Genomic DNA, 21656 nt, shown 5'->3' on the forward strand with positions numbered 1-21656 from the left:
TGTTTCATGGTTCTGTGTATTTGTGCCTCTGGGCTGTTAACTTATGAAGTTGTAATTATGTCAGCTCTTATGAACTCATAGTTACATTCGGCACTGTTATGGATGACCTCTGTTTCATTGTTTTGTCTGTAGCTTGTTTGTGACTTTGTATCTTGGACTGTAAATTTATATATATATATATATATATATATATATATATATATATATATATATATATACACACAGATTTTGAAAAGTAAATAGTAAATGGGAATGATGCAAGTTTGTTGGTACCTATAGATGTTTGTTGTGTTTCGACCCTTCTGCAAACCCTCTCTGTTGATTTATGGAACTTCGTCCGCGTTTTCTTCTTGCCTCTGCGATAATTGCTGCTCTTTGTCACTATTAGGAAATGGGTAGATGAACTTAATTAAATAATTTTAGGCTGCAATGTATGGACTTAGAGTTTCTTGCTTCTCAAAATGATTGCATGCTTCTTTTTATTCAATACTATGATGGATTATTACAATGGCTATTTCCTTCCTTCTTAAAGGTCACTGTACAGTTATTTAAATTGTCAGTAGTTACATTTTAGTTATTCATTGATAACTGTTCATCCTTGTCTGTATTCTAAAGTTAATTTGAAACAATAAATTAAAAATACAAAGAACAGTAAATAAAAATAAACAATGGCTGGGATAGCCTTAAACTTAAAATAAAGTCCTAAATGCATTTAACTAGAAATTTAAATGGAAGTTAAAAAAAACTAACTGAAACTCCTTCCGGTCTGCAAAGACAAATACTCCAGCGATGACCTCCCTTAGCCGGATTCTCCTGCATCATAATTTCATCTTAGCTTTCTTGTCTCACCTCAAATCATTTAGATCGGCTATAAATAGTTATAGTCCAAACGCCAATACTTACGCTATGTTTTTTTATCCCTGGACTATGCACGATTGTAATAGAATAATTAGATTTGCAGCATTACCTGCTTCCTCTAGAATGAGAGATTTATTCGTGTAAGGACAAGTGAACAAATGTAATTATGATCGATGGTTATCGTATTGTAAAAGGCAAAGTACATAATTAATCAATTTGGTTATAGCAGTGTAAAAGGGTAAGTAAATAATTGATGATTTTGGTTAATAAAATAACATTAATTTTTTTAATTATATATATATATATATGTATGTATGTATACAATTTTGTTTGTTCTCTGTATTTAATTTTAGTTTTGGGATCAACTTAGGCTGCGAGGAAGAGGTGCTTTAAGAATAGTAGAAAAATTGTCTTGAAAGTGAAATAAGTGATCATCAAGTTGTATACCTTAATAAACTTGATCTTAAATTTGAGTTGGAAAATGATTATGCAAGTGATGGAAGTTGTTATCAAGTTGCATACCATAATAAATTTGATCTTAAATCTGAGTTTGAAATATATTTAATTTAGTATAATTTTTGCATTGAGAGGTGAATTCTACAACCCAGTATGACCCCTATGTGTAAGTGTGTCATATTATTAACAAAATAATAAAAATAGTTTTACTAATGTATGCCAAAACATTAGCTTGAATATTAAAGTATATATAAATTTGTAATCTTATTAGTAGACTAAAATTAATTATTAAAATATAACTATGTATCATTATTACAATTTGAAAGGATAATAAATTATCTAGTGCATTTAATAGTTCCTTTACCATATACATGAATTTGAATGGATCATAAATTTACCACATTAAAATTCTAAATTAGGTAAAATATTAAACATCTTTACTCAGATTTACTAAAGCTAATAGCATCTCCTAAATCAAAGGAAAACCATTAATTCAACACAAAGAATAAAAAAAAAATTAATATTTATTTTGATTAAATATTTGTAAAATGAATCTTTAAAGAGAAAAACCACATCATATAGATATATTAAAGTCTTTAAAACATAAATATGTTTACATCAAAGTTCTAGTATTTGAAAATATTAATTTGATGTAGTTTTCTTATGATTTTTATTATCATGCCATAAAAAATATATTATTAAATCTAACATTAATATTATTAAATTTAGTGACTTTGGATTAATTCAATATTAAATTTAATATGATATTCAACTTGTCATTATATAATATATATTAATATATCATTATATATATTAACTCTAGATGTATATATGGAGGAAAGAACAAAGACATAAGGTGATATAGGCGGAGAGATAAAGGGGGTAACAAAGGAGATATGGAGATCAAATGAAGGAGAAAGGCATAAAGATAAGAGTGGAGAGAGAGAGGGAGAGCGAGTGACAAGGGAGAGATGGAGAGAGAGAGTGTATGTTTTGGGGTGAAATAGAGAGACAAAGAAGGAGAGATAGAAGGAAGGGGGAAGAGAAGGAGAGAGAGAGGGTGATAGTGATAGGGTTGGAGGGTGAAGAGAGAGGGGGCGAAGAGAGAGATGGAGGTAAGAGAGAAAGGGAGAGAGAGGAAGGAAGAGTGAGAAAACGTGAGGGAGAGAAGGAGGGAGGGGGAGAGAAGGAGGGAGGGAGTCGGAGGTAAATAGAGGGAGGTAAGAAGAAATACATAGAGAGAGAGAAAGGTGGAGAGAGAGAGATGGAGTGATAAGGGAGATAGATTGAGGGAGAGAGGAGAGTAGGAGGGAAGATAGATAGATGGGGAGAGAGAGAGCAAAGGGGAAGAGAGAGGGAGAGGAAGAGGGAGGAAGAAATATATAGATATGGAGAAAAAATCTGTATGTTTTGGGGATGATATAGAGAGACAAATGAGAGGAAAGGAGAGATAGAGATATAAATGGGAGGTAAAGAGAGGGAAGAAGAGAGAGATAGAGAGAGGGAGGGAGAGATATATAGATATGGAGAGTGTGTGTGTTTGTTTGGGGGCTGAGATAGAGAGACAAAGGAGAGATGGAGGGAGATATGGATATAGATGGAGGGGGGAGAGAGGGAAGAATATTTCTTATACTATATGCATTGAATTCAGTGTAGATGATAACTTCTAATACTATTTGATTTCTTGCACTAGATGTGTTGATTTCAGTGTAGATGTTGACTTCTAATTATATTTGACTGCTTGCACTAGATGCATTGATTTCAGTGTAGATGATGATTACTAATCTTATCTGACTGTTTGCATTAGATGCATTGACTTCAATGTAGATGTTGGTTTCTAATTATATTTGATTGCTTACACTAGATGCATTGATTTCAGTGTAGATGTGGATTTCTAATCCTATTTCATTGTTTGCACTATATGCATGGATTTCATTGTAGATGCGGATTTCTAATCCTATTTCATTGTTTGCACTATATGAATGGATTTCAGTGTAGATGTGGATTTCTAATCCTATTTGATTTTTTGCACTAGATGCATGTATTTCAATATAGATATGGATTTCTAATCCTATTTGATTGATTGCACTAGATGCATTGATTTCAATGTAGATGTTGATTTCTAATCTCATTTGACTGCTTGCATTAGATGCATTGATTTCAATGTAGATGTTGTTTTCCAATCCTATTTGATTGTTTTCATTAGATGCATTAGATGTTGTTAATATTGAGGTTGTAGATTATTAAAAAATATGTTTTTCAAGATATATTAAGTAATACGTAGAGGGACGCTATTAAAAAATAATTAGTTGTTAAAAGGTGTTGCGATACCTGGAATTAGAATGAAAAATATACTGCAGAATCAATCCTCCTGCAAAGTAAAAAATAATCCTTGACAAGATCATATCCCTTATTCATCATCAACTATTTACTAATAGACAATTACATATATTCACAACATATTCAAAATTACTAATAGAGTAATTGCATACAATAATGTATTCAAAATATTTAGAAGAGGAAAATGTATATTTTTAAACATCAAAACAAATCAAAATATTCTCGAAGGAGATTTGATAATTGTTTGGAGAAACAAATAATGTAAAGATTTTATAAATTTGGCCACTCATTAAATTTTTTTTAAAAATACATTATTTCTTGACTTTGCAAAATAGATTATAGATAAAAAAAATTCATCAAAATACTGGAAGGAAATAAATTATTTCAAACATAAACAAAGAAACATGTTATTTCAAGAGTAATCATGATGTAGTAAATTATTAAAACTATCATTCAAGAAATATTTTGTAATATTTGGAGGAACAATATTTAGAATTAATTAGTTGTCAAAAGTTGTGACACCTAATATTAAATGAAATAGTTGTGCAATATCAATCCTTGTGCAAACTATTGACAAGATTGTCTCACTTCTTCATCACCAACTAATTACTAATAAACAATTACACACATATAAAAATATAACACAACAACAGTAACATTCACAAACATTATCATCCAAATCAAAACACATAAACACACAAACCACTCATAATATCCAGACAGAGACATACAAACCATTCAAGGAAAGCAACATAGACCAAAATAAAGAAGAGAATGATATGGTCATGCCAAGCAAAGAAAACATATTGTGAATTTTGAATTTTATCTCAAACATATGCTTAATAGTGATAATCTAAAAATGTGACATTGTTGCCCTCAATTGGAACCAAATTAGATCCATCTAACATTGGATATATCATTTACCAAGAAGGATCAAATCCCGGAGATGGAAACTTTTCCTCAAGTTCTACACACCAAAAAAAAAGTTTACACTTTGAGAGATTTGATCCCTCCCCACACATGATAGATCCGGTGTTAGATGGATCTAAATTAGTTTTAAACAAATTTTAATATATTTTCGTTAATTCACAATATCCTTGAGTTTATAAAATTAAAGTGTTTCAATCACAAAACATTTCAAATGATTACTATTGTTTTATAAGTAATGTAAGATTTTGATATTTTAATATCCAAAGTCCCCATGGGAGGAGCTAGTATTAATATTGGGGCTGATAAAATCCTGGGACAACAGCCAATAAACAGGCACGAAGAAACCATCCCTATTCTAAATTTTTTCAACAACAGGGGTATCCATTATCTGGACCAAATCTCTAACTGGGATCCACAATCTCATATCTGGCTAGGGTGGTCCTTTCCTGTTATCCCCAGTGATCTTAACTCTAGTCTATGCTCTCTGCAGTCTCTCCTTCATAGTAAAGGTCCTATCAAGAAGAATGAGATGGATGGTTTTCGTTGGGACTTAACCGGATCAAATTACACAGTCCAAGCAGGCCACCAGTACCTCTGCAACAGCACCTTCCCCATGACTTTATGGAATCATTGGAAAATGGTTTGGAAGTCAGAGGCTCTTCCAAAAATTAAATTTTTTATATGGGTCCTGCTAAAAGGGAAAATCTTAACAGCAGAGAATTTGCAAAAGAGGGGTATCAACGGTCCATCTCGCTGCCCCAACTGCTGCAATGCTGAAGAAACTATGCATCATCTTTTTGTCGATTGTCCTTTTGCTGTTGATTGTTGGAAAAAATTGTCTCTCACTGATAACTTACCTTGGAATTCTCAGCATTCTATAGTGGAAGTGATCCACATCTGGAAAAAAAGTTGTCCCTGGAAAAATAAAAGGAGCAATCTAGTGAAGAGAGTATGGAATACTCTCCCCTATACCATGCTATGGCGTATTTGGCTAGCAAGAAACCGGAAAATCTTCAAGAACAAGAGCTCAACTACAAGAATCATTTGCAATAAGGCCAAAAATCTTGCCCTGGAAACTATTTCTGTCAAAACACAAAGCAGCATAGATGTGGCAATGTATAGTGTGGAAGAAAGAAGTTTCATTAGTTACATTCTGGACAAAAATAACAACGCTCAGAAAGGCAACATGGTGAATGATCAGCGTAGTCAGGGAACTCACTCTTGGAAAATCAGGCTCAAAGAGGAGGAGTTTGTAAACTGGATACAAAAATGCAACAGCTTTTATCTTTTCTTCGACGGGGCATCTAAGTCAAACCCAGGAATCGCCGGAGCAAGGGGATTGATCCTTAATGCTAATGGGGAATGCATTCTATACTATGAATGGGGTCTAGGGAATATATCGAACAACAGGGCGGAAGCGTTAGCCCTTTATCAAGGACTAACTCAGCTAAGTAGATTGGGAATAAGAACTGCAAGGATCTTTAGAGATTCTTCGGTTGTCACTAACCTTATGGTTCATCAGAAAGAGTCACCCAATGTTCTTCTCCAGCAGGTCATTCGCAGAAGTCAATTGTTGCACCAGGCAATGGATAATCTGCAGTATTATCATATTCTTTGTACTCTCAACAAGCAAGATGATAGACACGCCAACAGGGCTTGCGAAATGACAGCAGGCAGCTTACGTTGTAATGCCGAGGATATCCAACAGCCCTTGCCATGATCTGAATCAATCCACCCTGCATCACATCGGATAGTTTTGACAAGAAGGAGTGGACTCAGAATTTCCAGATCCACAGCAAGATCACTATCTGCATAGGGATTTCGCACAGATATTATCTCTTTAAAATTCGGCAAATACTCAGTAATCCCGCTGGTTTCTATCTTTTCACTCTTGATTATCGGGCTTCTCTGGACAGACATCTGACCTTCCCGCGCCTCTCTCTGGATTCCCTCTCATTCCCCGTGACTGATCCTCATCCCTCCCGCCTCTCTTTATATTTCTCCTCCCTCTTCCTTCTCCCTGCGCCCCTCTTCCCGTTTGCTTCTCTGTGCGGCCCCTCTCGGCATATTATTCCTGCCTCTGTATTGCGTCGGAACCCTGATGCCCGCGCTGTAGTTTTTGTCCGAAACCTCAGGCAGTTCCTTTTCGCCTTTCTCCGCCTTCTTAATCTCTCCCTCCTAGCTTCTTCAATGGCTCGCAATGAGGATTGCTTGCACTGCTCGGACCTTCAAGCTGAACTGGAAGAAATCAGAGCCCAGCAGAATATATTAGACAATCAACAGAGGATTTTAGAAGCAAAAATCGACAACCAGAACCGCATCATCAATGACAAGTATCGAGCAGAAATTGATTTGTTCCTGCACAGGGTCTCTTCTCTTCATGAGCAATTCAATCATCTGTCTAACAGGTGCAGCCATGCGGAAGAGTCCATAGCGATTCTGAAATACATGATGGACAAACGCAACAACGCAGCCCCAAGCTCTTCAAGCGCCAAGCAAATAGATGGGGATGAAAAGCCGGAGGAATCCACAGCAAGGCATATTAGTCACATTAACATAGATTAGATATGTTCTGCAAATGTCAGTTTTTGTTGCTTCAATATGTAAGAGTCTATTTTAGTCAAGAATTTCTCAAAGACAGAACAAGCAGGATCAAGGAGAAAATTCTGTTTTGTAACTCCACCGATCCCTGCTGTCCTCTGCACTTAATGTACATCGGGAGTTCAGACTCCCTTCTTCTTTTCAGTTATTAATATAGCAACCGACTTTGTGAAAAAAAAAAAAAAAAATGTAAGATTTTGATATTTTGAAAATACACCCCCACACAGGTATTAAATTTTATATAAAATTCTAGCTTCATTCACATATCCATCACATATATACCAATATCAAGAAATTAAAAGACTTCCGAGTCCTTCAACGATTTCTAGTGTTAACGTGTAACTAAAATGCTCTTTTTCTTGTGAACATGACAACATTACGCACTGAATCGTGATTAATGTTTAGTTGTTTTCTTTTTTTATACCACCTATACAGTGTTGCGCTAATGACATCCCTTTTAATTTACGACGCACAATTAAAGATATGTTAATATCGAACAAATTCCATTCTTAAACACATATACCATTAAGTATTCTCAAAAAAATTAGACACATCCCATAAGTATTCTCAATCAAAATTGAACTATGGTTAAGTATTCTCGACCAAATTTGTTTTTCTAGATTTAGTCCGTGCCGTCTGGCAATGGCCAGAGACTATAGTAATCGCTTATGCCCAACTTAGCATTAGTTCAGCTGTTTCTTAATTCGACTAATCGCGCTATAACCAAAGTTTCTCGAGGAATACCGATTAGCTCTCCAAAGTTTTTCAATATGGATTTATTTTTCTTCTTATTTGGCCTCTTCCCGAGGCGGAAGAGGTAAGACTATATGTTAATTTGGTTTTAGCCTGTTCATTTTTTTAAAATGTTTTAGCCTACGTAACTAATGTTAACATTAGTTTGAGACATCATTAGTTCATTAGTATCATTAGTTTGCGCATTTGTTGGCAGGTAGTTACAAGTGTGTACAAAGATTAGTTACAAGTGTGTATGCATGTGTTACAGGTGGATGATGCAGAACTAACAAAGGCTTCAGTATAAGCCACAAAGAAATAAGCAACGGAGCCAGTATCTCCACCACCCAGATTCATATTCTCTCCTCCAAGTTCAGATCCAGATCGAGAGGCACCGGTAGATCTAATTTCTTCGGTTGATTGTACAGTCGAAGAAGCAGTTGAAAGCACCAAATTCTGACCTTTGTGCGAAGTTCGTGATCGAGGTGTAGAGACTTCGTAATCGAACCGAACATCTATACCCATAGCTAGGAAAGCCAGGCAGACCAACGAGCCAGAAAGCATCACCATATAACATCTTACTCAGGCCATTTTTGCAGGTCCAGAGCTTTTTGACGACTCACGATTACTCAGCTGAAGTCGATACACTATATTGGAGCCACCATGAGCTTGTGGAAGGATTTCATCTCCCAAAAGGTTTGGTTGTTGACCTTATTTTGAATCTCTGCGATGCAACCTGCATCCTCAATATAGACAGTCGTTCCTGTTTTGGGACTCATTCAAACTTTTCTTTATGAAAATTAAGTTATCGTGAATCGCAGAAGATTGTTTTAGCTTTTGCTTTCCACTATCTGCAACATTAAGCTTCTTCGGGGATTTTTCCTGAAAGCATCACCATAGTTTTTTTTTCAAGATTAACACATAAACAATAGACTGAAAAATTAAGTACTCCTAGCATGATACTTTGCAAGGCTTGGTAGTAGTTTAATGCAGGAAAGATTTGAAACTTTGAATTCATATTAGAACTTGATACGATTATTAATTCATTGGCAGCGCCTGCCCAGTTTCACCAGACGTTTAAGCACCCATAGCAAAGGAAGAAGCAGGGGCATTCCGAGAATCGAACTCGGGACCTCTACTTTGTCTGTCTCGGTATGCAGTGAAGAGAAACTTTTACTGTTAGAGCTTTTAAAAACGAGTAAAGACAATTTACCTCTGCAACCTCAAAGGGCATTCCGAGAAGCAATTGTTACTGTTAGAGCTTTCTCTGCTTCTTTCTCTAATACGTTATTGCCCACGCTATCAATCAGAATTGATCCATCGCAGCCCTTCAACAACATATATATTTATTAATTCCACGCCATTCAATTTATATTTATAAATCCTGAATTTAAAGGAGACTATGATTTCCAGAGAAGTGCACGCTTACCTTTACGAAACAGTCATGAAAATGCATGCGCAGGAGGGCAGTAGGAAGAGATTTGTCGGTAGCAAAGTGACTTGTGATTACTCCGCGCACAATCGATTCTACTTGCGAAGGCAAGAGCTGCAGACTGCGATGGATAAACTACCTGCGTCCCGATCTGAAGCGTGGAAGCTTCACAGAAGAAGAAGACGAGCTCATCATCAAACTCCACTCCTTCGTTGGCAACAAGTATGTCATTTTATCTCCGCTGTTGCTGCAATGGATTTCCTTTTAAAGCTGGATCTGTCATGAAAATCTCACTTTTGAAGTCTCAGTTACTGATCGAAGTGATTTCTAATCAGTCTGTGAAACTGTGCAGGTGGTCTTTAATTGCAGGGACATTGCCCGGACGGACGGACAACGAGATAAAGAACTACTGGAACACACACATCAAAAGAAAATTGTTCAACAAGGGACTCGACCCCCAGACCCATCGTCCACTCGGCCAACCAAACACTACCCCCGTCACTCGGCCTGTTCCCGAGCACGAAATTCCGGCTTATGGTAGAATCCAACCTGCAGGCTGTTTTGCGCCAATGCAGCTCCTAAAAACGCCAGAAGCAACAGAGAATTCACGACACACATCAAAAGAAAATTGCTGAGCAAGGGACTCGACCCCCAGACCCATCGTCCACTCGGCCAGCCAAACAATACCCCCGTCACTCGGCCTGTTCCAGAGCACGAAATTCCGGCTTATGGTAGAATCCAACCTGCAGGCTGTTTTGCACCAATGCAGGTACTAAAAACGCCAGAAGCAACAGAGAATTCACGATTCTGAATGCCATTATAATTAAATGCTTCGGCGTCATTGCAGTGCTGAACATAACATTTTCAGAGGGTGCACCTGTTCAACATGCAAGCCCATGCAAGCCGTCGTGCCAATCGACTCGTCGCGTTTAGGAGAGGAACATTAGAGCGGCATACCTGAAATAGCATGCATGCAAGACACGTATTATATCATGCATGTTAGCCCCACCCGTGTCTTTTCCAACTTGGTATATGCTGCTTTGGTGGCACCCGTGTCTTCTCCAACTCGGTATATGCTGCTTTGGTGGCAGGGACTTGCTGCCTTAGCAGCCTTCCTTGTTTATCTCGAATTGTTGTAGCAATCATTTTTAATAAAGCTAGATATATGCGAACCTATGCTCAACTTAATATATACTATTTCAACTTAATCTGAGCATAGATCCGCATATTCCAATAGATATGAAGAAAGCTCAGTGTTGACTTTCCTCCGTTGGATGTCTTAGGATCGAGATAACGATACTTCGGCTTTTACAGATTCTGAAATAAGGAAGGAGACAAAGATCTATTAAGACACCACTGCTCATTCATTGCTTTTATTTCATATGCTCACTTCTAAACAAAACGGAAAATCCTTCCCTTTTTGTAGGCGCCAAAATTGACTTGGAACGGTTGACAGCTCTGTCACTCGCTTCATTTATTGTTTTCAACTTGTACTTTCAGCCCGCGGTGAAATCTTTGCCATCGTTCATATTTTATGCACTGAATAAAAACAAACAGGTGAGTGATGTCCTATCTGTCCTCTACACATATTGATTTTATAGAGTGGAATATTGAGAATAAGGATTTTGAAATGAAATTTCATAAAAACTATTAATTCAGGAATGAGATTTTGGTATTAAGAGTTAGGTTTAAGATTATTAAAGAGATGAAGTTTAGAAACTTAAATTTATTTAATTTTTAAATTACATAAATTTAGTTTTAAATATATGTTATATATTTTTAAAATTTTATTTTTTCTAATATATTTTTGGTTTATTTGTAAAATTATTATTATTATTATTAATTGAGAAATTATTACTAAAATTTAATAGGTAGAATTCAAAACCTATTATCTTAATCATATAAAAAAAATTACATTTCTTTAGTCGCTACATGACTATATTCACACAAATTGGTTACATAATATAAGGGAAAAAATACATAATTATATTGGATTATGATATTGGAGTTCCTCTCTACTACTGTCCAAACTTCTTTAAGAGTTTGAAATAGTTACTAAGTTATCCAATTCCAAATTTATTGATCCATATGTTACTTTTTTCTAATATGTCAACTTTTTACCTAGCTGACTAATGAGTGATTGCTAGAATGACTTATGTTCCCTATCACAAACCTAGAGAAAATATGATCCTTTTCCTTTGAACTCAAAGGATCCAAATCTAGTTGAATTTCTTAAAAAAGTAGATTTAGAAGATTGGGAGGATCCTTCTAAAACAACACTCCATTGGAGTGCAAAATCAATTGATGTTCTTCTTAGATCCCTTAGGACGATGAGTTTCAATCTGAGTTCATTCAAAGGAATCTCTACATCATAGTGGAACACATTCATAATTCAATTTCTAATTCCAAGAGTAGTTTTTACCTATTAGATTATTTTTTGTTGGAAATCCTTTGGTGAAATCCATTTATATGTATATCTTGAAATGCAATGCTATGTCGTTTTTAAAGTTGCTAACTGAAATTTCCCCAAAATCAATCCAATAATTCATAGAGAGGAAAAACCTCAAAATGCATGGGTGTATTTGGGATCCTTTCCCATTGAAGAGTGATGAAATATAATCCATCAAAATTGAAAGGAATCCAAGGCTTTATGCACAAACCTGGAATTTCCCCAAAACCATGGACTAGAATTGAGAATGGAATCTTGGTCTTCCTCACAACCAAACTTAATAATGAAACAACCATTTATATATAGGTAGATGAAGGCATATTTTTAAATCATTTTCTTCCAAGAGCATGAAATATATTTGTGGAGGTTAGAAACTAGGCGCTAGTGTCCATTGAAATGGTAAATCAAGTTTTTAGTGTAGTAAAAACATGCCTCGTTATTCCATTCTTGCCCCATGTGATTGGATAAGGAAGATTCTTCCAATACAAAAGGAAGGCGAGAAGAGGGGTAAACACATGGAACTTTATAATTACCATCCTTATAAGACATGCCACTCAAAATTGTAGAAGATCCGTCCAAAAAAACATTTCGGTGACAGTTCTCCAAAATACCAAAATTTGACTAGCTTCATGCCCGTAGAAGCCAACCCCACCAATGGAAATACCAAAATTTGACTAGCCTCATGCCAGTAGAAACCAACCCCACCAATTCCATTGAGGAGGCCCAAAAAGAACTTTGAGAATGAAAACAAGTGTAGTAAATAGACAGTGTTATCCCCTAGCTATGGCCACTAGGCATAGAGGAAGGATCACACTCCAACACAACCATATAAATTGCTCCAATGTTATTTTCGTTTTTTTATTATTAAAATGCTAGTTATGGTCACTAGGCATAGAGGAAGGATCACACTCCAGCATAACCATATAAAGTGCTCCAAAATTATTTTCATTTTTTTATTATTAAAATGGGTATGAAAATTTATTGAGGGCATGGAAAATGGATAGTGGGGGATACAGATATTCACACACCTTCATCCCTACTCCACACTCAAATGATATAGACATGCACTTTCTCATTTATTTCTCAGACCCCCCACCACAACAAGGCATAAGCAACTCCCATGAGGTGCAGATCCTCATCTTGACCCTCTTTTCCACCCCACAATCATAAAGTTATGCCCTCGCACCTCAGACATGCTACACCTTAAAAATAAAGATAAAGATAAAGATGACCCCCTCACACCTACCCTATAATCATAAGCTTCATTCCCTCACACCTACCCCACAATCCTAAGCTTCATGCCCTCACACTTGCTACACCTTAAAAATAAAGATAAAAATAAGAACTTAAGGTGTATAATTATAGATAAGTAGAAATCATCTCTTTAACCATCCCACTAATAAGGTAGTAAATAAAGAATGCATTTCTTAGAGAGGAAAATAAACATTTTTTTTTCAAAGTTAGGTGGTGAGGCTACTTATGGGATTCCAACCTAGCGACCATCACATAAATAAGTGCCTTAATAGTGCAACCATTCACTAATTTCTCTATGTCCAATAAGTTAAGGACATGTGGATGAGCTTTGATCCACTGTGCACTAGTGAAAAAGTAAAAATTATTTTTAATATAGTTTCTTTTTATTAACCACCTATTGAACAACTACTTCAAAGTACCCCATAACTTGAAAACTAAGCTTTTATAATAATTAAACCTGGTTTTGAAAACTCTTAACTTTCATCATTACATCTTATACTTTCGAAACATTTAAATTTTTTAAAAACCTATATATTATCAATAAAATAATATATAAAAAGATAGTGTTATAATAATTATTATTATACCAGACAAATAATATTATTTTATAAAAATACAATTTTATATAAATTGATTTAAGAGCGATTTTATGTATCAGTAGTTATGAAATCTTTAAAGTTTTATATTATCTATAAAACGCTTAAATACATTTGAAACCGATGTTTAAAATCTAGGTGGTTGTCGTGGCAACACGGTGATCGCATTAGAAGCCAACTCACTATGGTCGGATTGTAGCCATAGCGTTGCAACCTCAGAGAAAAAAAGTAATTCGTTAAGCTATATTACTATTCTCCACATGTTGTTAGCTTTATTGTTAAGTGTGAAATCAAATTTATGAATTACATGTATGATTTTAGATTCTTCTACACGGCTATAGTTTTTAGATCTCTAAGATTTTAGATATTCCTACACTGTCTTTAGTTTCTAAATCATTCCAAATCTCCATCTGAATCACATACAGGATTCTAGATCCTAGATCCTTCTTCTGCCTCTATAAATTTGTAATTTCTTTGGCCAAAGAAAGCAAGCAAGCCAAGGCCCAAGCTTGTTATGTAATGCTAAGTGATTTCTGTTCATCTATTCTGTTGTTTCTGACTGAGTAATCTTGTTGTTTCTCCATTTGTCTGTCTTTGTGAATTATTCTCTGCTATTGCCTTCTAAGTCTCTGAATATGAATCCATTGTGTGTTATGTATACTCTGATCTAACATTCATAACAAAAAACTCAATCACTAATTCATTCATAACAAAGAACTCAATCACTAATTCTCTATAAATACTTCTTTCGGTTCATGACAGATAAATTTATTCCAAAATGTATTCTAAATGTGCTATTAATTTTTTAATATCTTTTTTTTATTCTAATTTTTAAAAATATATTTTCGTCAAAATTGGATAAGAATGTGTATGAATCGTAAATTTAAATTATTAAATTTATATAATTAAAATATAAACTTTTTAAAAATACTAAATAGATCTATACATTTAAAAATATAGGTTTAAGGAAAAAATTACGCTATCTTTAAAAAAAGATAACTTACCTATCCCATCATCAAAATTTGAAAAAACAAAAACAACGCGTTATGGAAGATCACATTATCACTGAAACTGTAACATCATATTCCATAAAAAGACAAGACGTTAGTAAACATAAAATAGTTAGTGTGCTATGGTCACCATTGTTAAATTTGAAAAAACACAAAACCGCCTACACACGTTGACCGAAAAATTCATTCCGTTTCCCTATTCAGCAACTGCACTCTCTCCGCATAATCCTTATCCCTTGCTTTTAATGACGTTTTAGACCTAAAGGTTTGAAGATTAATTAACGCGGATTCGATAGATTCACGTGCATCGGCGTTGTTTACCGGGCACAATATTTTTTGGCAAATTTTTGAAAATTTTGTCAGAAATTTATTTGATTAGCAAATTTCTGACAAAATTTTCAAAAAAAATTAATAGTTAGAATGTTTGAATTATTTTTAATGTAGAAATAAATTCGGTACCATCATAAATTCCAAAAATACTCCAAATTCTTAAATTTTACTCCTATCAAAAAAAATTCCAAAAATATAGTTAGATTTTATGAAAATCTTACCGAATTTCTATTATTATAAAGGCGAATTATGGCCTAATTAGACACAAGTATGCTGCACACTGTGCAAAGTAGATGCAGAATATTTTATCATTGGCATAATTTAACCAGGTGACTTTTTGGGTTCCTTTCATTCAATTTGACGTAGTATAACATGTTATTTTTTGAGATTTTACACTCAAATATTTATTGAGATGATTTTTTGAATTATATTTGTATTTTTAAATAAAAATAATTAAATTTCTAAACAATTTTCAAACGAATAAACTTTAGCAAATTTAAAATTACAAGTTTTAAAATTTTTGAACCAAAGTTGACAAATATTAAAATGGAAAAATTGATTCGTTAAACTATGAGCCGCACCCTGCATAGTATTTGTGCAATTAGAAATGATTGATTATGGCGAAATGTAACGTTCTCTTCGCATCGACACGTGGACATAACCTCATTTTATTGATGTTTTTCCGGTAGGCAACCACCAATCAATTTGTTACAATGAAAACATGCAATGTTCCTAAATCTTAATTGACCTGCCTGCAATTTTTCCGAACTAATCGGCTGGTGCCAGTGAGAGGAGAAATGTTACCCATATTCACCATGGCTGCTGCAAAGTCCATAAAGAAGGTGTTCTGATTAGCGCTAGTAGGTAGTAACTCGCGAATTTGTAGAGCCTCCGCTAAACAGTTGCTGATCGGAGTGCAGAAGTCCCTTTTGGCTTCCCAAATCAGTGTAGTATATGTTGTCGAATGTGGTAGGAGTGGCCAGATCCAAGGGCGAGAGGGTGTTGTCCCCACCAGGGTTGGAATTTGACGGGCAAAATGCCCGTCATAAGGTATTTTGATCGTATTTTACGTTTAAAAATTAAAAGAAACTGTTTTTTGCGATGGGTTTTGAAAGTTATAAAACGTATTTTTGGCGGTTCACTTTTTAACGAAAACTTCATTACTAACCTCTCAAACCGTTGAAAACATGCATGGCAGCAGTTCTGGAATTTGATCGCGCGTACTCGTAATATATTTTATTGACTTATCAATAATTAAGCCTTGTAATATGTGGTATTTGGAATTTGTGTCATAATATTTGTTTTTATGGAAATAAATTAAGTTCATGTTATTTAAAGTTATAGGTGAATATTTGATGATCAATAATTAAGTGTTGTAATATTTGGAATTTACATTAATATATTTGTTTTTATTTAAATAAATTAAGTTTTGTTGGTTTTATTAAAAATTCAGCTTTTAGGTTAATTCCATGTGATTATGATGATGGAGAGGAATGTCAAAAATAGTTTTGGTCAATTTCAAAGTCTTTGAAATGGAAATTTATTTTTGGGAAGTTTTATTGGTTCATATTGGTGAAAGAAATCCATTTGTTTTTACTGAAATTGCAACATTTAAATTATCTAATAGAAATCCAAACTGAGAATATTGAAATAGGAATAATTACAATAACAATTAGTTGGGTGTGAGTAGAATAGATTTCTAGATATACCCATAATTTTTGTATCATGTTTTTGGAAGAATAACTCATAAGTGGAATCTGGATGATAAGGGAATTGTGGATCCCATCTATGAGTAGAACAACTTTCACGATTCAACAAATCATTTAGTTATGGTTATGTTTTTTTTTCTTTTCTTATTATAAATCTGTGAGAAAAATTAACATAGTTGTGTGATTGAAAAGTATTGTTTTAATTAAAGCTTTATTAATGAAGGGTCAATTTTTTATCAAAAGATTATGATTGAAGGGCAAAATTTTAAACATAACATTCCTTGACAGGGAACATAAAGACCCAAAACATCAAAAAAAAAAATTTGACGAGTAATGAAAAATCCAAATTCCAACCCTGATCCCCACCAGCACTTGGGCAGTTTGCCCTCACGGAAGTGGCGAACGAAGCGTGAATGTTGGATTCGTTGTAGATGCGGGCACTGAATGTGGTGCACCGCGCTTGGCCAATTGTATGAACACCTGTAACATTAATAATATCACCGGATGATAATTATTATTAAATTGGAAAATAGTACAATATGAGAGCGCAGAATCAATCATTTGATGGCACGGAATTTGTGGCGTGAGTAATGGCGTACCCGAGAGTACAACGAGGTCCTTGGTAGAAAGACCGTGGGCTGTAAAAGCTGAAATGAGGGCGCTCAGATTGGAAGCCGGAGACGGAATATTGCTGTTTGCTGCGCTTAAACTCGCAGTCGTAGAGTCTCGCCTTCCCAGAAGTACCGTCCATGTTGGACCTCCCAGCTGCAAGCCACCAATGTTATTTCCTTCCAATTCCTCGAAGAAAAGGCAAAGATGTATTTACAAATAGCTAAATAAATGGAGAAGAAAAAGGAGCAATTAATACTTGGACGACTGAGCCGCGAGCAGCGATGGCAAGAATGTCAGCGCATGACACGGTACCACTGCAGGCTGCTTCAACTTGAGTTTGGGAGTGCTGTCTTTTCTCCAGTAAACGTCGAGTTGTCGTCCAACAGTATGGACCCATCGCAGCCCTGCACCAAGCCAAAAGCAAAATTCAACATCAAGCAAAAGAGGGGAGACGATTTAAGCGCAGAGAGTTGCTATATTCTGATCAGCCAAATGATATCAATAGGTACCATTGCCACGTTGGGGTCAATAGGTACCATTGCCAATTCATTTGTTGACGTCAATGGTAGGATTTATTTGTCCCGATTTGAACTTTCAAAAACAAGAGCTGCTTTTGAACTCTCCTATTTTGTGAAAGAGCCTCTGGGTCAATAGGTAACATTGTAAATTCATTTGTTGATGTCAATGGTAGGAATTTTTTGTCCGGAATTGAACTTTCAAAAACATGAGTTCCTTTTGAACCCTTTATCTTATTTTCTCAAAGAGCCTCATATTTATGTTGATGTAATGCTGTATTTTAGTGTCATTATGCTCATGAAAACTGGCTCCACATTGACTTTGTGTGGCAACTTTTGCCTGACTCGGAGGGACCTCCATAGTTTATTCCTCTCCTTCTGACATGTGGAGATTTGAGGTCAACCTCTTGATTTGTGTACCTACTTTTTTTTTTTCATTTGGGATTGTTTTTTTCTTGTGCACATAAGTTCTACAAATGTCATGTTTTAAAACATGTTCAATCTCTGAATGTTGTGTTCTCATAGTCTAATACTTTGGTCCAATGAACGTTTTTGTGTTTCATTTCAATGTTATTAGGTAAGGCTTTGTTGAGTTTGTCTCTACACATATTTTGGTAAAGAAAAATAAACTTTTCGCTGATCTTTCAAGGTCCATCCTTTTGTATTTTCCTAGAGCGTTTCCAATTTCCTCTAGGACTTTATGGTTCCAAAATGGGATTTTGGAGTCTCACCCAAATTGGCATTGTTGAGATCATCATGTTTGCGGTATCAAACACTGGGAACTGTGGGGTAATGAAGAACCCAACTCCACCCCTAAAACAAAGTTGTCATTCATAACATTCTCCAAATATTGTGTTGTCATTCATAATATTTTCCAAATATTTTTGTGTATCAAATTGAACAATAAAAAATCCTTTGGAACATAAATACATGTGACAATTCGGGGTCCATGAAAAAATACCCATTGATTTGGAGCATCTTATCTAAGCCAAAATCCATTGAACCTACATATAACAACTTTGAATTGGATAGTAGAATAAGGTGATTTTATCTCTAGATGATTCAGCTCCAAACATAACTACCAATCAAACAAGAAAATCACAGGTTACCCATTTTTTAAGGTAGCAAAAAAATCACCCGATTTCTAACAATGGCTATTCAAAATACACCTTTTTTTGTTTCGCATTATATTTTTGGTACTTCAAATTTTCTTATGTATCAATGTAATGTTAATGATTTTCATGCTTATTTTGAAAGGTGTTGATGTAGCATCAACCCCTTTTTGCTCCATGCCTTATTTTTGACACTTCAAATTTTCTAATTAATTAAGTGTGAATAATGTTTTTAAATGTTGATTATTTTACTATTTTTCAAGTTGTCTTATTAGTCTTCTTGTCTTTTGTCCAAAGATGTTTTTTTAAGGGTTTCAAACATGTGTGTTATCGTTTTTCTTTGCAATGTTTTTTATAAAGAAAGTTTTAATTTGTTTTGCAAAGTTTAAAAAGAATAATAACATTAATATTTTGAAGTTAAGATTTTTTATATATTTATATATCGTTAGTTAATACTTCAATACACATAAAATAATTCTCACTAAAAAATAACAATTTTAAACACAAGACAAAAAATACACATTTTGCATATAGATATAATTAGAAAAAATATGTATTTATAGACCTTTTAGCTAAAAAACAACATATTAAATAAAATATTATTATGAAAAATTTGAATAATAAATTCAAAAAATAACAAATTTTATGAAACTTTTATGAATTTTATATTCCTTTTTTTGCTGAGGAAAATGTCAATCCTTCTTTTGCATTAACTGATCAAATAGTTTACAATATGAACAGAAAACTCCCCTCCGCCGAGGAGACGAGAAAACTTAGAGACAGCCCAAAGGGCTAACCATAAAGCTGAACAGAGAAAAACAAAAAAACCAGGTGGAAGATCCCATCACTCTGGGCCGTACAATCCGCCATCACACCGACGGATGAGGTTGACCACGCGCTGAGAAGACATTCGTATTTTGGCGGGACCAAACCTCCAAGCTGCAGGGAAAAGCAAGACGGTTGATTAACCTCAGTTGCATCCTACAGTGGAGATTATATCGCACCGAACAACAAGACAATGCGATAGTGAGCGGGGAAGGGCAGTTTCCCAAACCCCCTCCCTACCACGTGTAGGCATCTAAATAAGATCGCTTCGAAAAAGAAAAAACCGCTTCCTGAGAGAAGGCGGTGAAATCAGGAGAAAACCACCAGTGAAGCGGTTTATCCCTCCAAACCCCAAAAATCCCATTAATCTGGGCCGTACAATCTGCAATCACACCGACGGACGAGGTTGACCACGCACCGATAAGACATTCGTATTTCGGCGGGACCAAAACTCCAAGCTGCAGGGAAAAGCTAGACCGTTGATTAACCTCAGCTGCATCCTACGGTGGAGATTATATCACACCGAACAACAAGACCACGCGATAGTGAGCGGGGAAGGGTGGTTTCCCAAACACCCTCCCTGCCACGTGTAGGCATCAGAATATGATCGCTCTAAAAAAGCAAAAATCGCTTCCCGAGAGAAGGCGATGTGATCAGGAGAAAACCACTAGTGAAGCGGTTTATCCCTCCAAACCCCAAAAAACGGATAATCCCTGCTGCCGGGAGAACTGGGATACCTTCCTCGCTCACTGAATCACCACTCCTGAACCTGGAATCTAGAAAGGAAAAGGAGCACTCCCAGGAAAAACGAATAGTGGTTACCATTACACTCACTCTTAAGAGCATTGGAATCCGTCTCGCTGTCTTCAATTAATCATTTTCAACCCCGCGAGCCCAATAATCATAAATTTCCTTGTCCTCTGCGGCTTGAGCCTCACAGATGGCTTTTAGCCTGCTAGGAGGCATTTCCTGCCATTTCATGTTTATTCTGCACTCTGTATTAATTACTCCTTGGTTGGCCAGTAGATCTGCAAGTTTATTGGCCTTCCTTCGAACATGATTGAAGCTAACCGTTCGAAGGCATTGGAGATGTTTATGGATTCTCTGGTAAACTTGTATGAGTCTCCACTATTTTGAGACCCTTTCAGGCACTGTTCCATAGCTGATTTTCTTGACTGCATTTATAGAAATCTCGGAGTCTGCTTCTATGAGAACATTGTAGCTGTGATTGAGTTTAAGCAGCTCCAGACATTGTTCCAACGCCATTAATTCAGCCATGTTGTTGGTGGCTTTGCCTAAATGGCAGTGGAAAGTGAAAATTATTTTTCCTTCTTCATCTCTTAACACACCTCCATAACCCGCAATTCCTAGGTTGCTTTTTGAAGCCCCATCAATGTTGCATTTCAGATAACCTTTTGGTGGAGGATGCCAGAATTCCTTTTCCCTTTCCAACACTCTTACTTTTTTGCTAAGACCCTGGAGAATAATCTCATGCATTCCCAGTTTCTTGAGAGTTCTCAAATTGCACACGGTGGGAGGATTCGAGGGGTAATTGTGCACAGTGGTGGAGACGGTCTCCTTAATCTGCTTTAAGATCAATTCCAACAGGCAAATGGCAGTAGTTTTTTCATCCTTGAAAATTCTTTTATTCCTTTCCTTCCAAACATTCCAGATAATGAAGCTTGGTGTCAAGGTCCAGGCCATATTAAGGATATCATTCTCTGAAAAGTTTTTTCTCCACTTGTTCAGGGTATTACTGATGCTACCTTTTTCTCTATCTGTCTGTTGAAAAATGATGTTGAAAGAATCCCACAACCAGTTGATATAGGAACAGTTGTTGAGAATGTGCTCTATTGTTTCCTCTTGAGCCTCACATAATGTACATCTAGAGGGCC

At 35.4% G+C, this 21656-nt stretch overlaps 1 pseudogene; it reads right to left on the reverse strand.

The window, feature by feature from the left end:
* Positions 1 to 15727: 15727 nt before the first annotated feature.
* On the reverse strand, positions 15728 to 21027 carry LOC149138415 (cationic peroxidase 1-like; annotated as a pseudogene).
* Positions 21028 to 21656: the final 629 nt, after the last annotated feature.

This window comes from Pinus tabuliformis, chromosome X, assembly GCF_031772625.1.
Source record: "Pinus tabuliformis cultivar Carrire ecotype Pingquan chromosome X, CPIR1, whole genome shotgun sequence".
NCBI classification, from domain to species: domain Eukaryota; kingdom Viridiplantae; phylum Streptophyta; class Pinopsida; order Pinales; family Pinaceae; genus Pinus; species Pinus tabuliformis.